Here is a 26,590-nt window from a genome sequence, read left to right on the forward strand (position 1 = left end):
CAATGACATCATAAATACATACAAAATGATGAAATAATGGTTAGCCTAATATACGATATTATACCAAACAACCCCATTAACAAACAAACATACCCCCCACCCTCCACCCCCTCCTGGCCTGTCAGTTTCTTTGTGCCATTCATCTTTGTGTGTTTGTAAGTACAACACTTGGTATGACCTACTACTGTCGTGTGGATGACGAGGTGTTTTGGACATTTCAACAATTATGTGAATCTAGAACCACATACTACTGGTTATGCTGTGGGGTAAAAGTAGTTGGTTGTGGGATAAGATCTAGCGTTTTGAACCCTTCTAGCATGAGATCCCATTCCATGGAGATGGGGTGCTTTCGGAGACCCCTCACCTCTTCGCGTCTAATTGCCACGCTTTTGGCACCGCACCAGTGTACTACCTCTTCCTGCCAAGCAGGTAAAGTAGAACCTCTAGGGGATTTCCACATCATGGTGATAGCTCGTATGGCCAATATGAGGGTAAAATCAAGGAAGTGCAATTGAACTTTCAAAGTGCGTGAGCGTTTGCGGAGAACCAATAGACACTCCGTGACGTTATCCTCAACCTGCAGTTGTGTGATCTCTCTAAGTGTGGATCAGACCCCCCCCCCCCAGTAATCGCGCAGTTGAGGGCAAGCTCATAGCATGTGAATCAAGCCCGCTTCCTCAGACCTGCACCGTAGGCAGTAGTGTTGGGCGCCGAGGAACATGTGATGTACTCTCTTCGGGGTTAAATAGGATCTGTGTAGTACCATACATTGTATGAATTTAAATTTGGCATTACAGGATACTCGCTTGGGGTGTTCTAGGATACTTGCCCAGGCTTTATCAGTTAACCCAGTATCAGTAGCGTCCGACCACTTAGTTTTAAGATCAGTGAGAGGGATGGGGGCCTGTGCCCGAATAGCAACATAGACCCATTTAATTAAGTGGCTGCCCTTACCCATATAGTATAAGGATCGGACCAATTTGTGTTGTAGGTGCACATGTCTGCCGAACATAATGAGATACCGCTGCATGAGTTAGGTAAAGTCGATCCGACACGCCAGTGGTCTGCACAAAGGTATCGTGATCGAGATGGGCTCCATCGCCGAACAAGGACCCGGCCTTGTCCATACCAGCTTCCGACCAAGCATGTAGAGGAGCTTTCATGAGTCTGCCACTAGTGGTCGGCAGTCCCAATAGTGGGATATTACTAGCATGGGGATAGTATCCACGGTGTAAAGCAGAGCCTTCTTCTAGCAGTGAAGTGCTGTCTTAAGGAGCGGCGGAGCAGTTAAGGGGATTTTTACTTTTGGCAACAGTAGAGTGTGTAGTGATCCTCACTCTAGGTCTTGGGTCATGTAACCTATTTACTGCAAGTTCCTGCTCACTGTCCAATAAGACAACCATTGAAGCTGGCATGCATAGTAGTAAGCTCTAAAGTCGGGTACCCCAAAACCGACCTTGTGATATTCCAGCTGAAGTTTCTTGAGGCTCACCCTGCGGTGGCCAGGTCCCCAAATAAGCTCTAGTAGTAGTGTTTCAAGTGTGTGGAAGGTGGACAGGGGAATGACTAGAGGTACGTTTGCAAAAAAATATAGGAGAGGGGGGAGTATCACCATTTTAGAGATGGCATCCCGCCCCATCACTGATAGTGGCAGGGATGTCCAAAAGGATACACTCAAGCATATTGCAGTTATTGCTCTTGACAGGTTGCCATCTAGTTGATCAGCTTGCACTCTATATATTTGGATTCCTAGATTCTTAAATGTATGGTGAGCTACTGGCAGGTTATATTTACCAAAGTTGAGTAAGTTTGGATGGGGTCCGTCATGGAGATAGAAAGCAGTCGATTTCCCTTCATTAATAGCGAGGCCAGAGATGCATTCAAATTGAGAAAAGATGGTGGGAAGGGGCTCCGATTGGGCAGTGAGGTCTGGCAGGTAGATGATTATGTCATCTGTGTAGATGGATATTAGGTATGTAGTATCTCCTATAGGTATCCCTAATTGATCGGCCGCCTGCCTCAACGCTATTGCTAATGGCTCAATGGCAAGAACAAATAACAGGAGGGAAAGGGAACATCCCTGTTGTGTACCTCTGTGTACAGTATATTCCCATTAAATATGATTGCCCGTGCAGGCTCTTGCGGTGGGACCAGTATACAATAAACGCACCCAGGTAAGATATTCGGGAGGAAGACCGAAGCGACGTATGGCCGCAAACATGTATCCTCATGTAATGGAGTCGAAGGCTTGGTGTAGGTCTAACTCTATACAGCCAGCGTTGACATAAACCTCTGGGGTAGCCAGCATAATGTGGTGTAGGCGTCTGATGTTTAGAGACATGCTGCATGTGGGGATGAGCCCACACTGGTCTTTGTGTATTAGGGTATTTTAAGTGAGGCAAGAGTCGGTTAGCTAGGATCTTGCTTAGGATCTTGTATACAGTTGCCAGTGGATAAAGGGTCAGTAACTAGATAATTCAGTGCCGTCTCGTCCCGGTTTGGGGAGTGAAATGACTAGCGCCTGCACGGTGGAATGTGGTAGATGGCCAGAGTCTAATGCTGTCTTTTATAAGTCCTCCAATTTAGAAATGAGGGTGTCTGAATAAGAGTCAAAGAATTCTATGGGCAGGCCGTCAAGCCCCGGAGCCTTATTACGTGATAGACCTTTAATGGCAGCAACCTCTTCCATTCCATAAAGCTTTAAAATCAGCCACGATATAAGCAGGGAATTATAAAATCACTCCTGAACCAATCTCACTAAACTAATTAAAACATATATCTGAGTAAATGAAGTATGTAAAAACTAACCAGAGAAAGACTTTGGGGCCAATTACATTGTCGTGCGGAAACTTTCCGCCCGACACCGTCTCAGAATCTGGACTGACCGACTCGCGGTCGGTGGTTTCGCCTGACCGATTATGATGCGATCTAACACTGTTCCGTTGGATTCCTATTGCTTCCTATGGGAGCCTGTGTTCTGCCCAACAACACAGGATTCTAAAGGGAAATGGGGTGTGTGTGTGTAAAACCTTGCAGCCTGTCGCAGGCACCCCACAGTGCCTGCCACACAGCACAGGGTTTTACAGGGTGGTCCCTTTGGTACCCCCTTTGCCCTCAACTGGAGGCCTAAGGATGAGAGGGGGCCTGTTAGGGGCCTCCAAAGTCCCTTTCCGACAGCCTTTCCTTGTCTGACAGGCGGACTCGGAAAATCTGTTGGAAAACTGCAACGGAATCGCTGTCCATAGAGGTGTACGATGTGGTTCCGATTGATACAAATTCTCTGAAAGCCAGTCTGAACAGATTCAGAATGACTGTGCAGTTTACCTTCTGACAGCAAACATCGTAATCGGTCGGATGGATTTATTACTAACCGAGTCGGTCGGAAAGGTTCCGACACAGTTAAGGAGATTCTGACTGTCAGGGGTAGGCTTTCCGCATGACATCGCAATCGACCTAATTGTCCCTTTAACACGTCTAATACAAACCATCCATCTGCTGGAAAATCAAAATGTAAAAATTAATTTACAGCCATATCTTCTTTACATTTATCTACAGATCAACCCATATCACACCACCAGTGAGAAAAAACACATCCTCAACAAAAACCAAACCAACACTATTAGAAGTTGCTGATTGCACCCAAGCCAACCCATTGAAGGTAAAACTGAATTAATCACAGTTATCACCAATATTAACTTTCATTTGACAGTTTTAAAGGAAAAATCTTTTGATCACAAATATAGCATGGCCTAATGAATATAATAATGTGGAATCTCAAATAATTTCTAAACATTTTCCCTTGCAGGATAATATTAAAAGGAAATTTGTAAACTAAATCATGAACACATTTTGCTTTCTTTTTATTTCTATACAGATCAGCCCATACCACACCACCTATCTGGAAGAAAACAATCTCCACCAATCCAAAAAAATCCACAGCATCATCTTTGAAAGTAACTTTTCACTTGTGGAAATGTGGATTTTCCTGATCAGTTATGTCCCCTATCTTGGACCCCAACGGTTCTATATGCATGTTACAAGTACATGTATGTTCCCTCCAGTTCCAGTTTCTAAGACGCAAACATATGTGTGTCTACCGTCGACATGTTCTCTGTCAGATCCGCCATCACAGGGCTGGATATTCGATTCCTAAGTATGAAAGGCCACCGACTTTATATGGCTAAGTTACTTCATTTTTACAGTTCAGGCAAGTAGGCCCGATTCTGTCCTCAAGCCTTTCCCTGCTCTCTGTCTCTGACAGCTTCAGCTTGAGCTCGCATCTGTATCCATGAACTTTGTCCTACTCCCTGTGCAGCTAACGGTGCCTGCCTCGGCCAGTTTTCGCCTGTCTGCCAAGAAGTTGTATTTCACCTTCGAATTATCTATTTTGCTCTTCAGCCGATGCATTCCTGTCTAGTGATTTAGGTAAACATTTCCTTTAGCTCACAAGCAAAGGACTCAGCCTTTCCGTCCTCCTGCAAGTGATTCATAGCCCTGTTGCCATGGAAAGTTTTCTATCCCTCGCATCTCATATAGACACTTAGACGCTTGTACACGCACACAGTCAGTATAGAATAGATTCTGTCCGAGAGTCTCTTCCTTGTGGATAACATAGTTCTTTAAACATAGGATGTTAGATATGATTTGGGATTAGGTTGACTTGACCCCCAGACTTCTCGTCTCCACATGTAGAGCTAAATGTCAAGTCCCTTCACCCCCTAGTTGCACGTCAATTACACGTCATGCTGCTGCGCGCGCATCTATGCCAAGTATTATCTTATAGATCCACCTATGTCTGATAATTCTAACCAATCATGTTTCTTTTATTCCTTATTACGCCTAGTTTCGATTACGTACCTGTTTTGTCACTTTTCTTATCAAATGTTACGCCTTCTACATTCGTTTCATTGTAATGCATTTATTATAAAAATACATGTCTGTCAATAAAGTATTGTACTTCACTTCCTGAACCCTCGTGGTGACGGAACCTGAAGGCCGCGACTCGAGTCGGCCATTTTGAATGGAATAAAGCCCATTAGAAAACCTCTTATACCACGGATTCTGCCTCTTGTTATTTTGAGCTATTTTACTTTATTTAAGATCCCGTATGAAATTCAGTCCGGTATTTTTATTTACCACATAATGGCGCCCGAATAGGGACACTTTCTCATCTCACGCGCCGGCGGTGCGTTGCAGGCCCGGTCTCCTGCCACAGCTGGACGGACCATAAACGCGTACCAGCAGGATTTCCTGTAAGCTCCCTCCGGTCAAGCGGGGGCGACTGAGGCTGCGATCAACCCAGACGAGGCGGTGAGAAGTGCGAAGTATCCCGACCAGAGCCTAGCTGAGAGAGCAAGATCCGAGGTATACTGAGGCCCACCAGGTTTTCCGAAATCCCGACGTCCAGAGGGTCCGCTGTCCGCAGTTATCGAGTCCTGTCCATTCTCTGAGGCCTTCCGTTTCAAGGAGCTACTCGGTGAGTACCATCGCCGGGGAGGCGTGTTGACGCGCACATAGGTTGTGCCGGTCAAGACGGATTTGGGTACACAAATCCGGTCTGCACTGTTTAGCAGTGTATATGTACTGTTTAGCAGTATATCAAGTATTCCGAAGTATTCAGTTATTGTCAAGAATTCAGCGTGGTGATTAGTTAGGCAGACTGTCATCATTGTCGATCATTGTTATAATGTTTAATGTTTAATGTTTAAAGTATTCAGAAATGTCTTGCATATTGTGGTATGAATGACTGTTCATTGTTCACTGTTCATTTATGGTGTTTTTCGTATTAAGAAAATTCAAGAGTAAGTATCAGATCAGTTGTAAATATGCCGCTCTTCTCGAAGTTAAGACAGATTACTACCAGAAAAGGGGTGCTTGAAGAAGCAGTTCCTATTCCTCCTAGGGACACTCCAGGGCATTTTATGTACCATAAGCATGGCTTAGATGCCATATTGTTTCTTGATCTATGGGTAGATTATACCAAGGGATTGCCGGAAAGTCAAAGGTGGCCCGTAGCGGGAACCTGGGATGCAGAATGCATCATGAAAGTGGAGGAAGAGTTATGGAAAAGAAAGGTCAGACAATCACAGAAAGACGCTGTTGAGTTATGGCGTAAGGAATCTCATAGACGAACAGAAAAAGCACGTAGACAAGAAGAGAGGAGTAAAGAAAGTTCAAATAAAGTTGAAGAAAATCTATTAATTGAGGAAGGTATCCGAGTGAAATCAGAACAAGTAAATAGACAAAGAAATGCTCTTATGAATGGTATGTATCCCCTTCTAGCCGAAGGACTACCTAAGGCTGCTCCAGAGATGCCAAAAGACTTGCCACCCCCATTATTTCCAATTAAGGTACATCCAAAAGGGCATCCCAGAACCGCAGAAGATGTTTTTCTTTCCTCATATCTAGACGATGCAGCTCCCGAGTATGCTAACGCCACACCACATAGACCGTCTGGCGGAGGGGTTCAACGTCAGGATCAGGTATCTGTCCCCGTGCAACAGCAAGTCCCGACACAAGCTTCGGCAAGCACATCTGTTTCCGCATCTGTCTCCGCGGTCGACTCTACAGGGGTATCGACACCCATAGTTGCTGTGTCACGTTCAACGAACCCATTCACACCCGACGCCCCAGATGGGGCCACGGGAGGGGCTAGCAGTACCTTCACACCACCTAGAATAAATAAACTTGTTTTTCAAGAGTCAGCACATTCACGTACACCTAAATTCGTAAGTGAACGTACGCTTAAGGAACTCCTTGTAAATTGTAGATATGACCCGGTGGTTGGTAAAGAGGACGAAATGGTCCTGGCATCATTACGTATCAGGCGAGCCGCAGAGTATTTAGCAAGGTTACCAGGAATGACTACGCATCTAGATAACATATATCATTTTGTTCAAACAGGACGAGATCCAGGATGTATTAACAGAGCTATGGAATTCCAGAAAGTAGAGATACAGGGGGAACTGTTACGTTTCCTCATAAACTGTGTAATCAGAAATCAAGACCGTCCGGAGGTAGACCCGAATGCAATGCTTATTCTTACAAGATGGAGTCAGAATATATCAGAAGGGAGACACGATAAGCAAAATTGTATAATAGCCATGTGCCGAAAAATACGTAAAGAAATAGAGCGTATTCATGAAGAGAGATTGGGAACAGACGAGTTTGAGCAAGATGAAGTGTCCGAATCAGGGAATTCCGCAAGACAGTCAGAGACCATAGCCTATGTAGGCAGAGGAAGATCCTGTGAAAATACTAGATGTTTTTCTGATCCCATACACTCTGTATGTCCAAATAATAGCAGAACGTGTCCGACGCCTGTAATAAATCTGAAATCTCCTGAACATTCGTTTCAAGCCGCAGATAAAATACTACGAGAACGAAGAGGTTACCACCTCCTCGATTCCATGGATGAGCAAGAATTAGCCAGATCAGCCGTTCACTGGATTGACAGTCCTGAAAAATACGGTGATGAGACCGTAGCACACACGTTTTTTAATCTCAGTACAGATGAACAACGTTTAGCTGGAATATATATGATTCAGCAACTCCTCATATTATATAAGAGCCAACATGCTGACCCTGGTCCTTTACCTGATATATTAACGGAACTACTCACGAACAGATGGAGAGGTTCTAGTAACAAGCTAATTAAAGAGATATTAGTGTCACGTAAGCAGTATGTCCTTTTTGTAAGTCCGGATCCTCTCTCGCTGCCCCGCAGAGAAAGAGCGCCGTACTATATGGATAGACAAAATCCCCTACGAGAAGTGCACCCAATAAAAGGCGAAGACAATGAGTTTCACCGTGTATTTGTTTACACACCCATATCAAAAATGGAATTATTAGAAATGAAAAAAGTAGTACCTAGTCATGACAAAGACCCAGCGGGTTTCCACCGAGAAATTAAAGACATGTTACTGATGGGAGAGTACACCTTTCCTGATATTATGACGATATTAAAGGTGCTTTTGCCTGCTGGCATTTATGAAAAACTGAAAGAAAAAGAGTGGGAAGTAGGAGACCAAAAGATAGACTGGACAGCATTAGCAGAGGAAGAAAGGGGCCGAGCTGCAGGTTCAGGGCTCGGGGATAAAGTTAAACTGTTACCAGGTTTACTAGTACAGGTACTGCCACGTTTATTAACTACAAAAAAGGAAGATTGGGGTGCAATCACAGCCTGTAAACAAAAGCAAGATGAAGACACAAGCGATTATTATGCTCGATTTGAAAAATGTTTTGGTATAAATAGTGGTATAAAAGCAAGTAGTGACTCATATCCACATTTATTTGTGACAAAATTAGTGGAAAATGCATTGCCTCCAGTAAAGAATAGAATATTGAAATTCGAGAGTACCTGGCAAAGTAACACTCCGTCGCAAATGCTACAAATGTTACAGTATCATCACAATAGAATTAGGGATGAACAAGAACACGAGCATAGACGCATGAAGGATACAAAAATGAAAATGCTAGTTTCTCAGACAGTACCAGCAGATGGTCACAAAAAGGGTGTGACACATTCTGGTGATTCTGCAGTTCCTGTAAAAGGAACCTGCAATTACTGTAAACAACTAGGCCATTATGTACATGATTGTCCAGTCCTGAAACGTAATATAGCTACAGGTATTGCAAAAGAGAGACCACGATTAGTTAGACAAGATCAGAATGAACAAGGAGCTATGCAGCATGGACAGTCCATGCCAGTTCAGCAACAGTCCATGCCAGCCTCACAGCAACCCATACAGTTTGTGCCAGCTGCACCACTGTTGCCTGCTACTGCCACACAAACCACAACACGACAAATGTATCAGACTGCACAGTATGAATACCCTGAGTATCAGCGTTACGCATGAACCAGCCTAGAGAGGGAAGTTGACTTACCGCTTATCGAGATTCCTGTAGATCAAGAAGGACCTTATGTACATAGTGAATTATTAGGTCAAAATAGAAAATTCTTACTCGATACAGGGGCAAGTCGAACAACAATAAAACGTAGTGAAGTTCCAGGGGCACCCCTCTCAGGCTCTCAAAATGTTTCCCTTGGTTTTTCGGGAAAACCTATTGTTAATGAAGTATCACAGCCTCTACCACTTACGATAGGACCTTTGACACGAACTACAGATTTATTGCTTACTAAATCATGCCCAGAAAATCTGTTAGGAATTAAGACTCTGAAAGCACTAGGAGCCATAATATGTTGTTCTCCGGAAGGAGTAAGGTTGTTTTTGCGTGATTTTAAAGGTCACTATGTGTCTAGAGACATGGATCCCCGACTACAGACTTTACCAGTACATCTATGGGCACAAGGCCCTACGGATGTTGGCTGCATGAACATTACACCCTATCGAGTTACATTGAAAGCAGGAGTGGTACTACCACGAATGCGACAATACAAGTTACCGCATGATGCTGTAGTGGCTTTGCTGAAAATCATTGATGAGCTGATTGCCCAGGGAGTAGTTGTAGAAACAGACTCCAATGTATGTAATTCACCGATAATTCCGATTCTTAAACGAACTGATCCTACTGCCCCACCAGTATACCGATTGGTTATTGATTTGCGTGAACTAAACAAGTGCATTGTACCACAATTCCCTGTGGTCCCTGATATATCATCATTGTTGACAGCAATTGATTCCGAAGCAACATTCTTTACTGTAATTGATCTCAAGAATGCCTTTTTCAGCGTCCCAATAGATCCGGAAAGCCAATATTTGTTCGGATTCAGTTTAAATGGGCGCAGCTTTAAATTCTCACGCGCTCCCCAAGGATTCACAGAAAGCCCCAGCATCTACAGCCAAGCATTGAAACGAGAACTTGACAGTATCCACATGCCAGTCAATACTGCACTGCTTCAATATGTCGATGATCTGCTGATCACCGCGAGAAGCGAGTCAGAATGTGAAAAAGCTTCTCTGACAGTTTTACATTTCCTAGCCGACAAGGGGCACAAGGTGTCCCCTTCTAAGCTGCAATTCTGTGTTCAGCGAGTTATTTATCTTGGTCACTCGCTGTCCAAGGAGGGAAGGCAGCTTACACCAGATCGCATCCAGTTAATTGCTAACATGTCAATACCCCAGACACAAAAGGAGGTGCGAGCTTTCATAGGCCTCACTTCATATTGTAGGCAGTGGATCCCTCAGTACGCATTTCTAGCAAAACCACTCATTCAGTTAACCACACAGGAGGCAGCCACATCGACTGTTCTCCCTTGGACTCAGGAACATACACAAGCTTTTGAAAGCCTAAAGGAAGCTTTATGTCAAGCACCTGTTTTAGCAACACCATGTTATAGCAAACATTTTACACTCTTTGTTACAGAACGCGAAGGTACTGCCTTGTCAGTACTCACTCAGGATCAAGCAGGATCACGCAAGCCATGTGCTTATTTTTCCAGTACATTAGATCCCGTAGCTCAGGCTTTGCCTGCATGCCTGAAATCAGTGGCAGCGACAGCTTTAGCAATCAGACAAAGCGATGCCATAGTATTAGGACACCCATTGACAGTTCAAGTACCACATGCAGTAGAGGTTCTTGTGAACCGAACACAAACACAACACTTGACCATAGCAAGACTTACCGGTTATGAACTGACATTGTTTCAACCACACATAGAGATCCGACGGTGTAATACATTGAATCCTGCTACACTATTACCTGTAATTGGAACAGACCCACTAGCTCATGATTGTGTTGAAATCATTGAAATAAAGACGAAACCTAGACAAGACTTGACAGACGTTCCATTGTTAGATCCAGACCTGACGTTGTATGTAGACGGATCATGCATGAGAGCAAGTACAGGAGATTTAGTGGCCGCGTATGCAGTCACAACAGACACTGAAGTTATTGAGACAAATTGTATAGATACTTTGTCAGCCCAAGCAGCAGAACTTATTGCCCTAACACAAGCCTGTATTCAAGCCACATATAAGAAAGTTAATATATACACTGACTCACGTTATGCATTCGGAGTTGTACACGACTTCGGCGTGCTGTGGCGAGAGAGAGGTTATTTAACCTCCCATGGTGCCCACATTCAGCACGGACCCCTCATTCATGCTTTGTTAGACGCAATACATCTACCCACTGCTATATCGATTATGAAATGTAAAGCACACACGAAGGTTACTGATACCATTTCTCAAGGCAATGATTTAGCTGACAGAACAGCTAAACAGACTGCTCAGAATCGCACATTAGACATGACAAAGCCAATAGTTCAGACACCAACACAGTGTATGACAATTAAGGATCCCACACTTGACGTAATTGACATACAGACACATGCCACAGCAGAAGAAATAAAGAAGTGGACTGAACTAGGAGGGATCCAGACAGATCAAGGATGGATGACGAAGGAGAAATCTGTATGGTTTCTCCCTGATTCCATGGTTCAAGCCATTATAGCTACAGTTCACAGTCCAGCACATTTAGGAGAGAAGGCTATGCTAGACAGCATTCAGCACATTTGGTTCAACAAACATTTACGAGCAGCAGCTAAACAAAAAGTTCGTACCTGTATGATATGTTGTCAGTTTAATCCAGGAAAGAGTGTTCCCGTAGAGCAGGGTGGATTCCAGCCTCCTGACCATCCTTTTGAAGTCCTCCAGATGGATTATATTCAGATGGAACGTTGTCGAGGATTCAAATATGTTCTCGTAGTTGTCTGCGCTCTCTCCCGTTGGACAGAGGCGTATCCCGTATCAGATTACACTGCCCCGACTACTGCCAAGCAGCTAGTTCGAGAATTCTTCCCACGGTACGGTTTACCACGTGTTGTATATTCAGATAACGGTCAGCCTTTCTCATCCGAATTAATGAAACATGTCTCACTCTTGTTGGGATATCAGTGGAAATTCCACTGTGTCCGACACCCCGAGGCAGCAGGTCTCGTAGAAAGACATAACCAGACACTGAAAATCAGACTGTCCAAAATATGTAGAGAGAAAGGTGTCGACTGGATAGTAGCATTACCAGTTGCACTCTTTTACATGAGAATGGTAGCACACTCTAGAACAGGGCTATCCCCGTATGAGGTGATCTTCGGTAGACCGCCGAATATGTGGGGGACGCCTATACCACGCAAAATAACTGACATTGACTGTAACATGCTGACAGATTACTTGGCTTCCTTGATGTCTGCACTACAATCTTCTCGTTCACAGGTAGCTGCAGCCTTTCCCGACAACACTGAGGCGAAACCCCATGACGTTGTTCCGGGTAATCTTGTCTTTGTGAGAAATTTCGACAGGAAAAATCAACTGGAGCCCAGGTGGAAAGCACCCAAGTTGGTCCTGTTGACCACAAGAACAGCCGTGAAGATCGAGGGACGCAAAGGGTGGATTCATTCAAGTCACATAAAAAAATTTCATGGACTACCTTCAGATATAGACACTGTGCCCTGCACTCCCTCACAGACTGATTCAAAACTTCCTTTTGTTGAACAGAATGACTCTCAGTGCTATAAATTAAAGCTTAGGCCCAAACAGTCGAGCAATTTGATTGTTTAAGTCCTCTCCAAGGTGAAGCGGTTGAATTGTCTCCGACATGTATCCCTTGGACCTGAGTAGAGAAAATACCCGAGAAATGTTGAAACGACAGGCGTATTGTAAATCACTGCGTAGCTACTGTATGAGGACATTATTAATTTTGTTTTTATTGAGTGTTTTAGTAATTATTACGAGTGTGATTTTGCACACATATCATCCTATCTCTAGACATGTTTATAATGTTGCTGCAGAACATTCTTTTAGTGACCTACCGCCACATGAATTATCTTATAGACTTGCGCTGCGCAATAACACCTTCATTAGTATGTTACATCATTCCCATCAGACTAGTAATGCGACCAATTGTTGGGTGTGTGGCCGACTTCCTCCCTATCAGAATAACAAAGGAGTTCTGCCTTTCTTTCCACATCCATTCACACACAATGGCTCCTGTGGAGCATGGTTTAGTTTATTAAATTCCATAGACCCAGACACAGCAGTTTATCAACAACATTGGATATGGGGAAATCTGAATCTAGTTTTATTCAAAGTCTGTCACCCTAATAAGGAGGGTCACCCCAGTAGAACAGGAACTGATTTAGAAAATGAAGTGTATAAATTAGGTAATTTTACGCCTAATCTTATGATTTTGAATGTCAAATCCGAAGTTGAACTAATTCTGCCCACTATGTCAGTATTTCCAGTAAAGGGTGAATTATGTGTGAGAAAAGTTGGTTCCATACATATGGGCCATAGCCAATGCGTTACTACAGTAGAATATAGTGATCAAGGCAAATCTTCATTTAGAGCTTCTCGCCATTCTTACTTCATATGTGGTCAGACGGCATATATGCGTCTGCCTCTAGATTGGGATGGTACCTGTTACATAGCATTCCTTTTGCCACCTGTTTTCCTAGCTCCCCCTGATTATTATCGAAATGTTCATTTAGTACACAAAAGAGAGCGTAGAGATCTCCCAGTTGTCGATTATACTGAGACGGCATGGGACAAGTATGTAGATTTCAATAAAGGTATCTTTCCCTATATAGGTACAATATCAAATAGTAAGCTGATACGCAGACTCACCAAGACTCTTGAAGCTGTAGTAAACGAGACTATAGCCGCCCTAGGCAATCTGACAGAGGAACAATCAGTGATGAGAATTGTTGTTCTCCAGAATCGTCTTGTCCTTGACGTCATCCTGGCCGATAGGGGCGGAGCTTGCAGGGTCATCGGATCCAGCTGCTGCATATTCATACCAGAAAATTCGCCATCTGTATATAAAGCTATAACACGCCTTCATAAGATTGTAAGCCAGATACACGAAAATCCAGGCACTTGGACGTGGTCCGGGTGGTTTTGGAGTGTGATATCAGCCTGGGGATGGAGAGTTTTATCCTTCCTAGGTATTGGCCTTCTTATGCTCTTCAGTTGTTGTTTATGCCTGCAAAGTGGACCAGCGATTTGTGGTCTGTGTGCCACATCATGCATTCCATATCACAGGTCTCGTTCAGAATGCCGGAAGGAAGAAGAAATGATGCTCCATGAGCAAATCAATGGAATGATGAAGATTGATGTCTCGTGAAGGGCAAGAAGGGGACAAGGAGGGAATGTGGAAATGTGGATTTTCCTGATCAGTTATGTCCCCTATCTTGGACCCCAACGGTTCTATATGCATGTTACAAGTACATGTATGTTCCCTCCAGTTCCAGTTTCTAAGACGCAAACATATGTGTGTCTACCGTCGACATGTTCTCTGTCAGATCCGCCATCACAGGGCTGGATATTCGATTCCTAAGTATGAAAGGCCACCGACTTTATATGGCTAAGTTACTTCATTTTTACAGTTCAGGCAAGTAGGCCCGATTCTGTCCTCAAGCCTTTCCCTGCTCTCTGTCTCTGACAGCTTCAGCTTGAGCTCGCATCTGTATCCATGAACTTTGTCCTACTCCCTGTGCAGCTAACGGTGCCTGCCTCGGCCAGTTTTCGCCTGTCTGCCAAGAAGTTGTATTTCACCTTCGAATTATCTATTTTGCTCTTCAGCCGATGCATTCCTGTCTAGTGATTTAGGTAAACATTTCCTTTAGCTCACAAGCAAAGGACTCAGCCTTTCCGTCCTCCTGCAAGTGATTCATAGCCCTGTTGCCATGGAAAGTTTTCTATCCCTCGCATCTCATATAGACACTTAGACGCTTGTACACGCACACAGTCAGTATAGAATAGATTCTGTCCGAGAGTCTCTTCCTTGTGGATAACATAGTTCTTTAAACATAGGATGTTAGATATGATTTGGGATTAGGTTGACTTGACCCCCAGACTTCTCGTCTCCACATGTAGAGCTAAATGTCAAGTCCCTTCACCCCCTAGTTGCACGTCAATTACACGTCATGCTGCTGCGCGCGCATCTATGCCAAGTATTATCTTATAGATCCACCTATGTCTGATAATTCTAACCAATCATGTTTCTTTTATTCCTTATTACGCCTAGTTTCGATTACGTACCTGTTTTGTCACTTTTCTTATCAAATGTTACGCCTTCTACATTCGTTTCATTGTAATGCATTTATTATAAAAATACATGTCTGTCAATAAAGTATTGTACTTCACTTCCTGAACCCTCGTGGTGACGGAACCTGAAGGCCGCGACTCGAGTCGGCCATTTTGAATGGAATAAAGCCCATTAGAAAACCTCTTATACCACGGATTCTGCCTCTTGTTATTTTGAGCTATTTTACTTTATTTAAGATCCCGTATGAAATTCAGTCCGGTATTTTTATTTACCACACACTGAACAGAGAAACCCATTTAAGGTAACATACAACAAAAAATCAATTATCACCCAAAATAACTATCTTTTTTACAGGGATCAACCCAAAAACAAATGTAAGCAGACAGAAAAACCTAGGATAAATAACCATTGTTATCATTGTTTCCAAAAACATACCTATGCATGTAGCAGGGTCTATGCCTACTAGTCCTTATCCTCGTATTATTATACAGAGACAAAAACAGGCATGCACCCCTCAACGTGTAACACTGCAAACCTACTCAGATGTCAAGATATCTGAAGAATTGACAGTAACCTTTACTAACAAATCTTTCCTTTTGCATGACAACATAAACCCTCTAAAACAAATACAATTTTTTAGCACCCCCCGTAACCTTGCTAAACTGGAGACTAGTGAAATTTGGATGATGGATGGCACCTTTAAGTCCACCCCCATCCCTTCAGCGACATATACGCTATTCATGCCAACATTGATAACACCACTGTTGCTTTAGTGTACAGTTTACTGCCTGATAAGCAAGCTTCAACCTATACTGAATTTTTGTCCGTAATAAAAACTAAAACTCTAAATAAAAGTCCAAGAAAAGTTATTATTGATCTGGAATTATCAATGATTAATACCATTACTATATTATATTCAGAAACCCAAATTCAAGGATGTTTTTTCCACTTTCCACAGTCATATTAGCGAAAAATCCTCAAAACATCCTTGGTTGAAGACTACATATCAGACAGTGAACTACAATATCAATTGAAGAAACTAACAGCCTTATGCTTCTTGCCACCTAACAGTGTAGATGAATACTACACATCAATTACAGAATCAGACTACTTTACATGAAACAATGAAAAATTGGGCCCTTTACTAAATTATTTTGAAGACACATGGATTGGCCATCTAAGCAGGTCGGGTCACAGGAGGAAGTCAAGGTTCTGAATTGACTGGTGGAACTGTTGCAAAACCTGCTTACAGGGTGGCACGAAGAATGATAATGCCATTGAGGGATGGTACAACTCCTTCAACAAATATATTGGAAAACTCACCCAAACACCAAATTTACCAAGAACTGAGAATTGCTCATTCTTTAACAGGTAGTCTTAAACCACGCATCTCCCAAAAAAGTAAAGAAATGTCAGAACGACTATTGGCACAAATGCAACAGCCTATGTTGTCAGTGGCTTCCGACTACCTGGAAAATATTGCAAGCGTACTACCTTTTCAATACATTCTAACCCCTTCTTCTAACTTACTTGATTAGACAAAAAAAAGTAAATAGGCATTTTTTTAATTATTTTCGCAAAATTATTCAGAATGTCGGAAATCCTACCTGCAGAAGTCGTCTTTCTGCAACTTTTGGTGATGCTCCAATTCATCCTGTCACCAAAAGTCTTCTTTACTCAAACAATCCACAGGTTTAACCATGAATCCATGAATTTCCGTATGACCCAATAGAAAGATATAAACACAGATTGGAGTAAACACCAGAACCAACAACATATTAGTTGGTTTAAAAATCTGTGTTCTAATCAAAAAACGTAAACCCATAGCAAAATGTAAAAAAACAGAAAAACAAAGTAAAAAAAATACAGAAAATAAACTCCATGACTAGGCTCCAGGTTCCATATTGAATGAAAAACATCCAAGACCATCCTTGTTCCAAAAAAACCATTCTTCGCACTTTTGAAAGGCCTGCATCCGAACCCACTCATTCTTTTAAAGACAAAAACTTAAATCAGAACTAAACAAAATGCAGCAAAAAAATATATATTGCTATTATTTCAAATAAGTTAAAAAAATTATTGTTTTCAAAAAATACTTTTTTAAACTTATCTGGCAATAACCGCAATCATCCTAACATAAGCATACAACAGCTACATGAATAGAATAAAAAATGGGTCAAAACATATATAACATTCAAATTTGACACTAAACACCTTCCAACTACCTCCCTCCTCTCTCCTCACAAAAAAAGTTGTCCACCTACGGCAAATAAATTTTAATATGAAAAGTTCTTACCTGACCGCAGCTCTCCTTTGCATCCAATCCTAACCGGGACTCTCTGCCAACTGTAGAAACAGACATTTAACCACGTACGTCAAGGCTGAAAGTAAAAAGGAAAAAAGGAAAATTATTACCATTGAATACAATAGAAAAGCGTGGGAAAAATATGTTTTTACTGTTTAATAAGATATTGACAAAGTTCAAAATTGTACAAACATTTAAAAAAAATCTTACATAACTTTTTTTTTGGATGATTACTTACTTTTTAAAAGTGGATTTCATATTTATTGCTATTTATAAAAGCTATTGTTTGATATAAATAAAATATATTTAATACTTTTTATAAACTATTAGGTTTTGTGTTATGCTCCATTCATGATGTTTATATTTTTTTACATGTTATTCTAAATTATAAATATGTTGGTATGTTCTTTTTCTATTTTTATAATATTTCAAATTAATCAATGAATCTTTATAAATGAATACTCTGGTATTAAAGCTAATACCTAAGTGTTAAGACACTTCCCCACCCATAACTGCTAAATACCTCACAACCTGTGCCTTAAGGGTTATGTTACAAACTGCTTTCTTTTTATAATTTAAAAATATATATATAGTTTGGAGTCAGAGGACAAGACAAGCAGTCTGTCTAGGAAGTAGTTTACAAACGGTATTACTGTATTTTGCAAATGTTAATAAGGAGGCAGTATGCAGCTTTGTTATACACAAAAATTCAGCCAGCCAGAAGAAAGGGGGCTGTTTTTCAGCTAGAATTTGGGACAGAAGGGCTGTCTGTAACCTGTAATAGAAGCATTGCTTAAAGACTAATGTGGGATGCAAGGATAGTGTTGAAGCCTGGTGTTGGAAGGAAGGCAGTTGGCACCTAGGTCTTTCGAGCAATTGAAATCACTGTTCCTTTTTTTGATCTGTCCAGAAGATGCACCTTGGAGGGGTAAAAATGTCTAAAAAAGACAACATTCTAAAGCACTATGTTTTCCTTTGTCTTTTTGGATCCATTTCACAGGGGAACAAATGAAGGAAAATAGTGGATAAAGAGGGTAAGAGTCATCTCTTGAAGTCACTGTTTTCAGCAGGTGAGGAGGAATGAGATAGAGATAGAATGAGGGGACAGAGAAAGAGAGAGAGAGAGAGTGCTGCCAGCGGTCTCAGAGCTAAAACCAAAATATGAGCACAATAACTTGTCCCAAAAAGTTGTGCCTGTAATCTTTAAAAAAAATATTTGGGGGAAGAGGTTTGCTCTAAGTCTGTACATGGAATCCTAGCTACAGCATCGACCAATCATATTTACATGCAAGGAAGAGCTTACCAAAGCGCCAGTTCGTTCATCGTCATCGAAAGAAATGCTGGCTTCTTCCTTTGCTTTCATCAGGAAGTAGGGGTTTAACTAGTATAAAACATAAAATATACTAAAACAGTTTCCATTGATTTAAGGATGAAAAGGAATGATTACAAGTACAATAAAATGCTGTATTAATGCCGCAAAATATCAATTTTTGTGCCACAAAATTTCAATTTTTATGCTAAAAAATTTGCCAATCTATGCCACAATATCCTTAGAGGTCTGATTAATACTCTAAATAACATAATACTCAGGTATTAAAGTTAATGCCTGACTAATAATACACTTCCCCACGCATAGCCCCTAAATCCCTCACAACTCCTGCCTAAAGGATTATGTTACGAACCCCTTTCTTGTTACAATATATATATATATTTTAAATAATACATTGTATTTATGAACTCTCTAAATAAAACAATACTCAGATATTACAATTAATACCTGACTATTAATGCACTTCCCCACCCCTAACCCCTTAATCCCTCACATCCTGTGCTTAAAGGGTTATGTTACAAACCCTTTTCTTATTATAAATTATAATTTTTTTCAAATATTAAAATAAATCACTAATTATATACCAACCTTATATTACAATAATTATTAATAATACAAAAAAGCAAAGAGATACATTTAAACTCACCTGAACACTTACCTTAACAATAATTGCGATGTAAAGTCATGCGTTGTAATGGCACCTGCGTTGTAATAGCATGCATTGTAATGGTATGCGTTGTAATGGTACCTCTGTTGTAAAGGAGTCGTTGTAATGGGTAATGGCAGTTTACCTACCCCCACACATTGATTCCATAAGTCGCCATTGGGGCTCACTTTTCTCCAGATACCTTCAATAAAGCAGGTACCAGTTTAGCCCCCAGTCTACCTGCAAAGTCTAGGGTGGCACCCACCACCCTAAGTACTAAGTTCTTTTCCAAACATTTTTCAGGAACCCAATAGCCTTTGTTAATAAATACGACACCCAAATATGGGAAGGTCAGAACTTTAGTAAGTTCGACCTTATTGTCAAAAATGATTTGCCCACCAGCCTTCCGACAACCAATCGTCATAGTATGTGATGTTGTAAAATTGATAGACAGGTCAAGGGAGTCAATAAAATCAATGAAAGCATTTAACAGATGTTGGAGACCGATGGCAGTACGGGCACACAGGACCACATGGTGTAAATAAAACAGGGTAGGGATTAATTTCGATCCCACCCTTGGAATATACCTGCAGGCCACTATCAAGATGTCCCTGAGACTGTTAATATATAGGGTAAAAAGCAGGGGGGCCAAGATGCACCCCTACCTTATCCCTCTCTGGCCCCTCCAGGGGGAAGTCAAGCTATCGTTCTCGTTGTACCTGGCCGATAATGAAAGGTTAAAATGAGAATTCTGTAAAAATGCCACAGGCTCAAACTCCATTCCCAAGTCCAGAAGAATGTGCCATTGTTTGAATCGGTTAACTCAGTCAAACACCAAAGTTAAGTCCATGAATGCCAGATGTAGGCAACCCTTCTTGGCTACAGTGTATTTGGCCACTGTCAGTTGGAAACTGACACACTGATCCAGGGTCCCTCCACCCTGCCTAAAGCTGTGTTGTAAATCTGATATTTCATTGGAACTGTCTAGCCAAGAGGTTAGACGCTCCAAGACAACTTTACCCATTTTTTTAGCAGACAAGTTTAGGAGAGAAATAGGGCGATAGCAGGTCGGGTCATGCCTAGCCCCTTTTAAAAAATAGAAAGAATTATAGCGCTAGACCAAGAAGAGGGAAAACCACACTTACATGCAGCATTAAAAACAAGTGACAGGATATTGGCCCAGGTCTGATGGTCTGCTGATCAGATGGTGCTGGGACCCCATCTGGTCCCAGCACCTTACCCCTTGCTGTGGCCAGGTTAGCTTTACACACCGCCTCAGAGGTGAAAATCAGGGATGGGATATCTTTTTTGGGACCCATAGGGTGTTGGGTACTACTAGGTCCTTCCCACTGTATATTCCCTCAAAACGGGTTACCCATGTATCAGGGGCAATACTACAGTCCAGTCTGCTATTTACTAGGCCCGTAAAAAACAGTCTATTAACCATCTCCCAAAATGTAGTGCTGTCTGCTAGAACAGAGGCTTGGCATAAGTCCTCCCAGGCTTGCTCCTTGATTGCCTTTTTCCTCTGGAGTGTAGCTAACTTATATGCTTTCCTACAAGCCCTGGTGTTTTTTCCTCATCCTTGGGCCGCTGTTTTAAGGCAGCCATTATGGCGTTGTGGGTTTCAGAGCAACTACTATCAAACTACAATTACGCTTTATTTGGCACAGTTTTAACATGGTGCTGAAGGTTTGTGGCAATTTCCCCACTAAGTCTATCAAAGGCCTCAAGGACTACCCTGTCCTATGAACTGCTGTTGATACATAGAGCAATATTATCAGCATTTTACATATAAAGATTGTTTTTAAAAAACTCAGGTACCACCCATTCCCATTTTAACCTCCTGGCCTTATCCTTTACACTTAGGATTTTATTTGAATGACTCTTGCTCACGATCTTATCCATTCCCAAGTCTCAAGCCAGATCCAACAATGCTATAGTACCCGTGAGAGATGATAACATGAAAAAATCTATGACAGAGGTAGAACTCCTGTGAGAAAAAGAGGGAATAATTTTGCCCTGCCTTACCTGTTTCATTCAATACAGAAAATTAGCTGCCAAAAGCTCTTCAAGCTGGTTACCCTGTTCGTTGTGTTCGAAATGGGTAGCCACTGGAGTTCCATCTGGTATGCTTTTTGTAAAAATACATCTTTGCTGGTATTGGACTTGGTGCTTTTTGCAGGGTCATCCCAGAACTTTTTGCCGTCCTCCTGTATTTTTTTCTGACCTGCTGTTGGTGGTTTCATGACTCTGGGCACTTCACCACTGCTGATCAGTGCTAAAGTACATATGCTCTCCCTGTAAATTGTTGTTATGGATTAGTGATTCCATGATTGGTAATTTTGATTTACTAGTCAGACCCTAGTACAGTGCATTGTGTGTGCCCAGCGCCTGTAAATCAAATGCTGCTAGTGGGCTGCAGCACTGATTGTGCCACCCACAGAAGCAGCCTGTAAAATGTAACTCTGGCCTGCCATTGCAGGGCCTGTGTGCAGTCTGGGACTGCCATGTCGACTTGGCAAGTGCACACACTTGCTAGGCCCTAACCTTCCCTTTCCTTACACATCAGTCACCCCTAAGGTAGGCCCAAGGTACCCCTGTGGGCGGGGTGCAGTGTATGTGAAAGGTAGAAAATGCCCTGATGTATGTGGCATGACCTGATAGTGAAATACTGCTAATTTGGTTTTTCACTATTGCAAGGCTACCTGTTCCCATAAGATAGAGTGAGGAGTTTGTTTATAACATCTTATGAACATAACGGACCATGGGAACAAGGTAGAAAAATAAAGTTTAGTATGCCTGAACTCAGAATGTTAAAATGCATCTTTTAGTGAGGGTGATTTTTACATTCTGTGTTTGAAAATACCACTTTTAGAAAGTAGGTATTTTCTTGCCTAACCATCCAGTGTGCCTCTGCTAGGTTTGTGTACTGCATGTCTGGCTTTTGGATAAAAGGGGCTGGAGAGGGGCAGCGGCTCCAGAAGTCTGATGAGTCAGGGCTGGGCTGAATGGGTCTGATCTGCATTTGGAGTGGTGGGAGGAGAAGCATCAGAACCTGAATAGGCTGTGCCTGCCTTCCACAATGATGGCTCCGCCCCCCTGTGGTGTGTCTGGACCCAGGGCTCACACTGACAATGGAGGTGGTTGTGCACTTGCAAAGTGCCCCACAGTACTGGTTTTGGCTGGGTACAGACACTCTCTGCCTTCAGCGAACAAAGGATTTTTTTGTATACAATGAGGTGCCCAGACCCCAGACTTTTAGATCTCTTTTTAGAAATCAAGAGGAACCTTTGCCAAGGAGAAGAGCCGGATAAGCTGAGGTGGAATACTGCCCCTGTTCTGTTTAATGTTTGGAGTTGGCCGTGAGTGGGTGCTTGCTGCCAAGGAAAGGAAAAAAAGGACTTTGCTGTTTGCTTTGTCACCTGCTTGAAGAAAAGATCTCCAAGGGCTTGAAACTGAGCTTGTCTCCTGTTCCAAAGTCTCAGGGACACAAAGACTTCACCACCAGCTCCCCTCAACTTCCTTGCTTGGAATATCAAGCTGCAAAGAGGTGCCTGCTGCTGTGTAGGACCTCTAGAGACTGTTTGTCACTGGGAGCTGGAAAATCGACGCAACCTCGAAGAATCGTATCACATTCGCCCCTGTTTCCAAAGCATTGCCGAAGATACCGTTGCAGCACCTGCCGCGGCTTGAGAAATCGCAGCACTACACATCAGGTGCAACGATCTCCGAAGTCCGAGATCACCGTACCGATCTGGACACAAGCCTGCTGTGCGGCTGCACGAAGCCATGCATGGTACTGGATCAACACATCACATCAAGGTGCCAAGACTGTTGCATCGTTGAGGGACGCATTAAGAAACAGACGCATCAAGTTCCCACGCAGTAAGAAAACGACGCATCGGCTCCACTCCGGTAAGGAACTGACACATCACCTTCCCTGCGCTCCAGTAAAGAACTGACGCATCACCTCCTCTGAAGCTAGGAACCAATGCATCACCTTCCCTGTGTGTAAGGAACCAACGGATCACCTTCCTTGCAGCATTTTTGTTTGTTTTGTGCGACGCATCTCAGGTACTTCGTGAGAAAAGTGTTGCTTTTACAACTTGCATTGAACTGAACTATTTCTACCATTTGAAAGCCTTATTTTTAATACTGTATTGTGGATTTTACTCTTTTGGTCTTGTTTTGGTTTAGATAAAGATTACTTATTTGTCTAAACTGGTCTGGTGTCCATTTGTAGTTTTTTCACTGTATTACTGTCTGTGTTCACAAATTCTTTACATACTGCCTCTGAGATAAACCTGTCTGCTTGTGCCAAGCTACCAAGGGGGTGAGCAGGGGTTATTTTAGAAGTCTACCCCCCTTACACTGACTAGAAGCAAGGGCCCCTATTTGGACAAAGGTACCTACCTATACCAACTAGAGACCCCCATTTTTAACATTGGTGGTCAGCGGTGAGGATCCTGGACTTGCATTTGTGATTTGCATACAGTGATTGGTGTACACTACTAGTAGAGTGCAGACCATTACGCAACCACATACTATTTTTCCCTGTTTCCCTTTGGAATTTGGTTGTTGGAACTCAGGTTAGTTGTTGCACCTGTTGGGCCTTGTCAAAATGGAAGTCAACTTTTGGCACCTGCACATCTACAATATAAGGGAACTAAAAGTATTTTGCAAGGAGATGGGGCTACCTATGAAGAGGAGATCCACAAGGTAGGATCTTGAGGCAGCCCTGCATAGCTGTGAGGTGTTACGCTGGGAAGCAACATTAGCAGATGACTCTGAGGAGGAATCTGAGGGGGAGGATCCCCAGCCAGAATACCAAGTGGGCAGTGGCCCTGAGGAGGAAACATTTTGAGAAAGATTGGCTCGTGAAGAGAGGAATCAGATTTGTGCTTGTGACCGAAGGCTGAGGCAGCTAGACGGGAGTGAGAGGAGATAGAGTGAGCCTTAGCTGAAAAAGAAATGTGTGTAGCTCCAGAAGTGAGCTTGGCTGGGTTGGAGGTGGAGTCCAGCTCAGATGGTGGCAGCAAAATTGAGTTATCTAGTGCTGAGGGAGCAGTACACACACCCAGAGATGTGGCATCTGACCTGAAGTAGGGGGTTAACATACACCAGGGGGTTCAAGGATATGAGGTAGCTCCAGTGATGCGCAGTGTCCCTGAGGTGGATTGGGGAACTGGCACAAGGGTTCCTAGTCCTGGTGGTGTGCGGATACCCTACTGACTCTAGATGAGAGGGGCAGGGAGAGGGGTTCCCCAATGATAGAAATCCTGGTGTGTGAGTGTAGAGACCACCCAGAAAAGTATGGGTTGAGTGATAGAGACAGTCAGACACGTTCTTGCCAATCTCAGGAGAGTGGTGTGGGGTATGTGTGCGAGGCTCTTGATGGTAAGGCAAAGGATAGCTTGGTTAACACCTGTGTGGGGTTGTCTGATTCAATTCGAGGATAGCATATTTTAAGTCCCTGTTTTCCAGAGCTATGCCAGCGCCTGATGGAGTGTGAGTTCTATGACCCCAGGGTGCTCACACTGGAGGCAGACCTTTTAGTGGATTTCAGAGGGTCTGCAGAGACATCTGGGGGTGGGTTTTCCCCGACCAAGTGAGGTAGGGGCGGGTGGTGGTAGCCCAGATAGGTCCCAGATCAGTGGGAGGGCAGTAGGGTCCTATGTCCTGTCTCAAAGGAGAAGGAGTGGGAGTGGACGGTGTCCCGAGTTGCTGGAAACCCAGTCCCAAGGCCTGGTTGGTTCCATGAGTGAACACCAGGAGGGGGCCTTTTCTTTACTGGAAGGCCATCCCATGGGAGGGATCCCAAGGTGTCAGTTGAGCTGGGGGAGACTGCTATAATCAGCATTCCACCAGCTCTGGTGTCTGGCCGCACTGTTCCAGTAGGAAGGGTGCATTAGTCCAAAGAGATGGGTGAGAGGGGATGCAGTCCCCAGTGGAAGGACCAATGGGTCAGGGGTTGCCATCTCTGACCTCAGAGCACCCCAGGACTGACCCTGGTGAAGCCACTTCTGGCCTGGGAGGTCTTCATGCTTTGTCAGGTGGACAGGAGGCTGGAGACCTGCGCCTGACAGACTCTGACACAATTCCAGAGGGGTGTGTTTCCTGTTGGGGAGGTTGGTGTACTCTCCCGGAAGTCCTGGATTGCCAGGCACCAGTCCAGCCTAAGCATACAGACCCTGGGTTGGAGGGCCAGGTTCAGGGTGTGCCCCTGAGCTAGAGGAGGGGGCAACTGCTAACGGTGCCCCACAGGTTTGTCTTCTGGGGCACAGCTCAAGGTGGGAAGGTGCAGGGCCCCTGTAGGGGGGCAGGGAGACGGCAGCCTCACCTCTGATCTCTGCCCAGTCTAAGGGTACAGACCTTAAGCTGGGATCCCAGTCGCAGCATAGAACCCCTGAACTGGTGAGCGAATTGTGCAGGACACCTGCCACGGGTGCCCTGACAATTCTGGAAGAGGGTAACACTCCAGGTTGGGAGGGTGCAGAGCCCAGAGGAGGAGGACCAGGTGTGGGAAAGCCAACCCCAATCTCCTGTCCAGCCACCAGGTACAGGCCCGGGGCTGGTGGATCAGTGTCAGAATGTTATACCTGACATGACAAGAGGGAGAGTGGACCAAGGGTGACAGGCACCTGGAGCTACTGCCCCCACTCTCTGATGCCACGGAGGTTGGGGAGCCTTGAAAGGTCTGGGGCCTGGTTCTCATCACTGACAGCTGTCAGTGGCCACTGTGGCTTGTTGACCTGGTGGACAGAGTTGCCCCTGGAAGGGGACAGGAGTCACACCCCGGGGGTGTAATGGGCCACACCTCTGTGTTGGACTAGTGGGTACTGTCTGTCTGTTGGGACACACCTATGATCAAGCTGAGGTTAGGTGCTGCACAGATGGTGTCCACAGATGAGGAGAAGGGTTCCCCATGGGTTATCTTAGTGGGCCCTGAGAGTATGGACAGACGGATCTAAATGGGTTCAGATTGGCGTAGAACTGGAGTATGCCCCTGCAGTTGCGTGCCAGGGTCCATGTTTTATCGCCCGTAGCAGGGAAGCCTATCAAGGTATTGATTAGTGTACCCTGGCTTTAGGCTGGAAGGGGGTTGTGTTGGGCTTGGCCCTTTTTGCAGGGTCATCCTAGAACTTTTTGCCTTCCTCCTGCATTTTTTCTGACCTGTTTTTGGTGGTTATATGACTCTGGGCACTTCACCACTGCTGATCAGTGCTAAAGTGCATATGCTCTCCCAGGACATGTAAAGCTTGAAAGTGCATGTCCAACTTTATAAATACATTGTACCCTG

This window comes from Triturus cristatus, chromosome 2_2 (genome assembly GCF_964204655.1).
Source record: "Triturus cristatus chromosome 2_2, aTriCri1.1, whole genome shotgun sequence".
NCBI lineage: Eukaryota > Metazoa > Chordata > Amphibia > Caudata > Salamandridae > Triturus > Triturus cristatus.